This window comes from Dermacentor albipictus, chromosome 1 (genome assembly GCF_038994185.2).
Source record: "Dermacentor albipictus isolate Rhodes 1998 colony chromosome 1, USDA_Dalb.pri_finalv2, whole genome shotgun sequence".
Lineage (NCBI taxonomy): Eukaryota > Metazoa > Arthropoda > Arachnida > Ixodida > Ixodidae > Dermacentor > Dermacentor albipictus.
In genome coordinates, this window is record NC_091821.1 from 186,238,849 (window position 1) to 186,244,848 (window position 6,000).

At 45.3% G+C, this 6,000-nt stretch overlaps 1 long non-coding RNA gene across 1 annotated transcript in view; it reads right to left on the reverse strand.

Moving 5' to 3' along the window:
• Positions 1-5,184, reverse strand: part of LOC139054077 (uncharacterized) — a 29,536-nt gene extending 24,352 nt beyond the window's left edge. The window contains exons 1-2 of the long non-coding RNA XR_011511021.1: positions 5,042-5,184; positions 3,190-3,341 (exon numbers count right to left, since the gene is read on the reverse strand). This is a non-coding gene — a long non-coding RNA (uncharacterized lncRNA). The remainder of the gene's footprint in view (positions 1-3,189; positions 3,342-5,041) is intronic.
• Positions 5,185-6,000: the final 816 nt, after the last annotated feature.

Sequence of the window (6,000 nt, forward strand, 5' to 3'; positions counted from 1 at the left end):
TGTGATGTCTGGGAATAAGGCTGCTTCGATGGATTTCAAGACCAGATAGCAGCCTTCCTTCACACACTCTGGCACGAAAAAGGGCAGCACAGGTGTCAGTGTTACTTGTGCTACAATTCCTTCACTTGTGCTATAAATAGCAGCAGCAAACTGCCAAGATGCAAAAGCAAAACAATGAATGAGGGCCATAACGTATTTCCCAGCTCCTGAAATCAGTTCCAGTTTTTGCAGTAGACCAAAGCATGGCCTTCAAGATCAGCTTCGATTACCAGTGGGAACAGTTTCCGAGGCTGCCAATTCATTTCATCAAGACTCAGTGTTGCCACACTGCTTTTGATTCAAGTGTGAGAAAAAAAAAATTGAAGTGAACATTTTCTAACACATTGAATGCAGTCAAATTTTCTTTCTGTTATGCTTTCCTTTTATTTCAAAGCAAAAAAAAACCCCAAAAATCTAAGAAAACAAGAAGCAAAACAGAAAGAAAAATATCTCAGTATAGGGCGAACATCATTGCACAGTGTTGTGAAACCAGATGTGCATGCCTGTGAGGGTGATGATTGAAGTGTGTGCACTATACATTCAGTGATGCTACAGGCACGCACTGTGCTGTTTGCATTTCATTTGATGGTGATAGTACATCCACACAATGTAGCCACAGGGACAAGTGAGCAGTCAAGTGAAGCTTTTTGAGATCATGTTTAGTTGGATCATGCAAATAAAATGCATTAATTAATCATATGCCATGGAAGAATCAAGCACAAGTACACAAATTACTGTGCATGACAGGAGTGGCTGCGAAGATGTATAAGACTCACACAAAGGACGGACAGCAGACAAGGGACGATGATATTTAACTAATTTCGCCATGGAAAATGACTTCAAAGTTTGTGCATTAAGTACGAAGAAAATCCGAGGACACCTAAGCACTTCTTATGAGTTGTGAATACTTTAATGTCCAACTGAACGCCACTGAGCAGGCCGAGATATGAACTCCTCGCAGGCCAGCGGGCACGTTAAGACGCTTGGCATATATTGATTTAGCCTTACCGAGGCGCAGTTAGAACACACACAAGAGCTTGAGTAGACAAGGAACAGGTGGTAACACAGGCTTGCGAGAGGGAAGGTGATGTGTTGTCATAGCAATGCACTCTCCCCTCACGAAATAGCGCAGCAGCAGATGTTCCCCTTTGCTCGCGTTCCTCTGCTGAGACGCGAGCCAGCAAGTGCAAGCTAGTGTCATGAGCGCGCCTCGTGTGCTCACATGGTGTCACAGTCAACGGGAAATTAGGCACCGTTTTGCTGCTACAGATGCTGCCGGCTTTTTCACTGAAGGAACCATTTAACTCTTGCATAAAAAAAAATCCTGTCACTGACGACATAATAAACAGCAATAAAGAAATTCCATTAAAAGTATTGCATCAAACCAGCTCAGAGCACAAAAAATTTACCAGAACTGTCAGGCTTGGCTGCTGAAAATTAATGTCTTGTAGCAAGGTTTAACGAGCACAAATGATATGCAAGAATACTCAGAATGATGCGAATGCTCAGATGCTAAGTGCTGCTCTTGTGCAGGAGCTTGGCAATGCAGCTGGCATAAATGCCAGTCTTCTGACTACTACACTGGTTTCATGAAAAGTAGGTTATTCTGGCAAGAGTATCACTGCAACATCACTGCACTACACTTTTACTTCACTGTGTCAGATAAACAAGTCAACAGACGTCTGAAGTGGTTCAACCACAATTCACAGCTGGAGAGCAGGATAGCAACCATAGAATTTGGCGAGATTATTAGACAACAGGCAAAGGAGAGTGGACAAAAGTTGGAGGTGAAAGCTGTTCTGTTTGACCGTGAGGAGGTGTATTGGAGTCGTCAAGCAACAGGCAATAGCGATGGTGCTTCCTAGCGTGCCGATATTGTTCTGGCTTCAAGGCACATAATGGTGATTATTGCATTTTATAGTGTCCCATTCTTCTTTAGATGACAAAGTATTTAAATTTGTGTATTGGTTACATTTGCAGTGACGTCCAAAATCTAGATTTGTACTGGGCAAAGACAATACTTAAAAATTAAGCTCAGTGGTTTTACATGCCAAAATCACTAAATGATGATGAGGGATGCAATAGTGAGAAACTCTGGATTAATTCTGAGCACCTAGGTTTAACGTGCACCCAATACATGGCACACAGCATTTTTTGCATTTTGCCCTGATCGAAATGTGGCCCGCAGGGGCTTGGATTTGATCCCACGGCCTTGGGTTTCGCAGCCAACACCAAAGCCACAGCACCAGTAACATTAAAAGAAAGCAGTGATTTGATAAAGCGTGTAAGAGCACAACAGTTTTTAAGCATTGCTTCATGCTAAGGTCTAAGTCATAAGCTCGGTACTGTCACACAACAGCCACATTAACGAGATGAACAATGGGGATAAAATGCCAAATTAAGCTGCAAAATTATGAAGCAAAAGCCTTTGAAGCTGTGAAGTTCTTTAGGAACTTGGAAGGTGTGGACATTTGGACATGCAAAGGATGCAGTCTTTGGAAACAACTTGCCAAGTTAATTAGTTGTTTTTTACCAAAGCAATATTTCATCACAAAGCAAATAGCTATAATTTAAATATGCTCCAAGATTGAATGCCCTATGATAAAAATTTCTATTGCATTTTTAGCAAGTTATATGGAGCAACCAAAGGTAAGAGACATTTGATGCTAGTGTTCAATAAATTTCAGTTATTAGAAAGCCCTTGTCCTGTGCCCTTCTGTGTGTCTTCCGTTATTTCCACACTGATTAGCAAGTATGACGCTAGTGACTGCAATAGAATACGTGAAGGCCGAGAAAATAGCAATGGCAATGAAGAGCTATTGCTTGAACAACGACAAAAAAAGCTTAGGTGTAGTGACAAAGCAGAAAGGAGAACATGAACGAAAAGTATGTGCAAAGTCATACATGACAAGAGAAACCCAGCAGGCAAAATGTGGTGAGCAGGGGGGTGGGGAGGAGTATTCCGTAAGAGCCGACCTAGTGGACTGTCCATTTTGGCCGCTACTGATTGGCTAGGGCTGCTGGTCTCCTCCTCTCACAGCTGAATCCAATCAGCAGTGGCCGAAATGGACAGCCCACTAGGTGTACTCTTACAGAATACCCCCCCACCCCCCCCCCCCAGCAGGAGAAAATGATGAGATGGATTCTTGCCTTGTGAAGTGCAGCAACTGTTCTTTTTTTTTTTCTGTTCAGAGCGAACGTGAGTGAGACTGGAGATGTAAAGGCTTTGATGTGGAGATAAGCTGTGGTCTGGGATGAAGCACAATATTGGTTTCCAGCTGTGGATGAATTTCCAGGAGACCCTGCAGATAAAAGTTTTTTTAGCAATTAATAATTCACGTATCTGGCAAAGGAAATCATTACAGTGAACATGCGGCATAAGCAATAGACAGCCAGGCACATATAGCAAAAGACAGTGCCACTGTAGAGGAATGGCAACAGGGAAGAGCAACAAAAAGTGATCAAGCATGTGCAGGGAGAAGGGTACAGAAAAAGTACAAGGGATCACACAAAGGAGATCAGTTTGACAGTGACAACAAGAGCAGCACTTATGAGCACAAATTTCAGAAGAAAGTAGCAAATTAATTGGGTCATCAGTTGCCAAAGAGCAAGCATTTTCTGTCACGAATACTACTGATGCCAAGCATCAGTCCTGGCACTGTTAAGGAAGTGAACGCGCAGTTGTGGCAAGGGATAGCAGCAGCAGGTGTCTCATAAAAATGGCAGTACCGGGCAGTACTGGGCTACAGTGAGCCAAGTGTACCAGCCTGTGCTTCTGGAAATCTGTGACCTATGTCGAGTTGAAATGTACTGCTAAAGTGGGTGTACGTCGGAGACTTTCTCGCCCGTGCGGCGCTCGTGCCGAGTTGGTGATGGCGGATTATTGATTTAATGAGCCATCTTTCGTCTCATTAAAGATGTCTTGTGTCTCTTCCCGGGCGAGGAGTAGGGGCCATACTGTAGACCAGGCATGCTCTCCTGGAGCAGTACCTTCGCTCGTGCAACGGTTTTTGTACGCTGCTCTCTGACTTTTAAATGGAATATTTGAATGGTCCCCTTCGATATAAATAAAGGTTCTTCAGCAAAACCATGTGCAATAAATCGGTAAGCGGGAGCCGCAGAGCTAGCGAAACGGAAGCAAAGCAGGCAAGTCGGATAATAATAATCGGGGTTTTACGTGCCAAAACCACTTTCTGATTATGAGGCACGCCGTAGTGGAGGACTCCGGAAATTTTGACCACCTGGGGTTCTTTAACGTGCACCTAAATCTAAGCACACAGGTGTTTCCGCATTTCGCCCCCATCGAAATGCGGCCGTTGTGGCCGGGATTCGATCCCGCGACCTCGTGCTCAGGCAAGTCGGACGTACAATTAAATTAAATTATGGGGTTTTACGCGCCAAAACCACTTTCTGATTATGAGGCACGCCGTAGTGGAGGACTCCGTAAATTTCGACCACCTGGGGTTCTTTAACGTGCACCTAAATCTAAGCACACGGGTGTTTTCGCATTTCGCCCCCATCGAAATGCGGCCGCCGTGGCCAGGATCGGACGTACATTTAGACAGATCGTCATTGTAAGCTCAGGTGCTCTCGTGAGGGCTCCGTTGCCGGTGACGTATACCGTCCTATCGCAGTACTGGTGAAAATCCATTATATCGTCGGGACGAAAAAAGCACCCCGCCACTTCTATAACACCAGTCGGAACACTGCGGCCGCCATCACCTTTTAGAGTGGTCTACGACCATAAATTGCATAACGACTTTCGCTTTTCCTAGCTACAGGGTGCTAAATATGTTTCAACATGCAGACATGCATGTTCACGCGAATCTCTTGAAGGGTACAGTATGCACTGACAACCAACGCATGATGGACACGGCGAAATGCTATGGCATTAAAGTTGTCCGATTGATCCTCGATATCACAGGTTCACTGATCAATGATTCGCTGATCCCGTCGCACGTTCCGCATGTTACCGTTGCGACAAAAAATGCAACAAACCTACCAGCAACATCCACGGAGACGCAGGAGGAGAACTTGTGGACGACGCACGGCACGCACGGCTTCGTCAAGAACACAGACATTGACGTGAAGGAATCGCCAGCCGACACACGGCAGAATGCCGGCTCGCCTAGGGACAAACGCATACAAAACGAGCAAAGAAACTTCTCCTCCGTGGTACCTAGGCAAAGGGAGAAACTTAGGGCGCAAACGCTCCCAGATTTTCTCTCTCGCAGCTGGCGATTCCGCAAATGACCGTCTCGTAGGAATATGTGGTTCCAGGCAACTCCATGGTTCTAGGCATGTTCCAGGAGCGGGCAACACGCGACAGCCCTCCCTGAAACGCTGCTTTCTGCAGGTGACGGAAGGTGGCGACACAAGTTTATGGCAGACCGGCTTTTCAGACGCCGTTATTCCCATAAGTTTCTCGTTTTTGTCTTAAAAAAACAAGCAACTAATCCCGCCAAGTGTTATACTAAACGAAGTCGACATCAAGATGCGATCGTTATGCAAAAACTGAGCAAGAACAGTGCAGCGATGAGCGCAAAATCTTTTTTGAACACGCGCAGCCAAATATTCAGGACCCTCGTGCTCGCCGCAAGACATCAAATAAAATTCCGCAGAATGTTACTAAAAGCGGACAAATAACGGGACAAGTAACGATCAGGGTACCTGAATGCTCTTTCCCTCGCCGCCGCTTCGTGCAAAAACAATCAGCTGTGGTTAGTGTGAGGCCTGTGGTCCTTATATCATATCACTCTTAAGCAAAATTACACCCTATTGCCACACACTCTAAGAACAGTTACACCCTTTGGCTTGCCCCTTCTGCCACACAAAAATAATCGTCATCTGCCTTGATGCGTTTCCTTTCTTTATCGCTGCAAGCCCGGAACTTTCCAGTGACGAACGGCACGCGCGTTATCAGAAGGGGCACTCCAAAGGGTGTAAACTGTTCTATGCTGA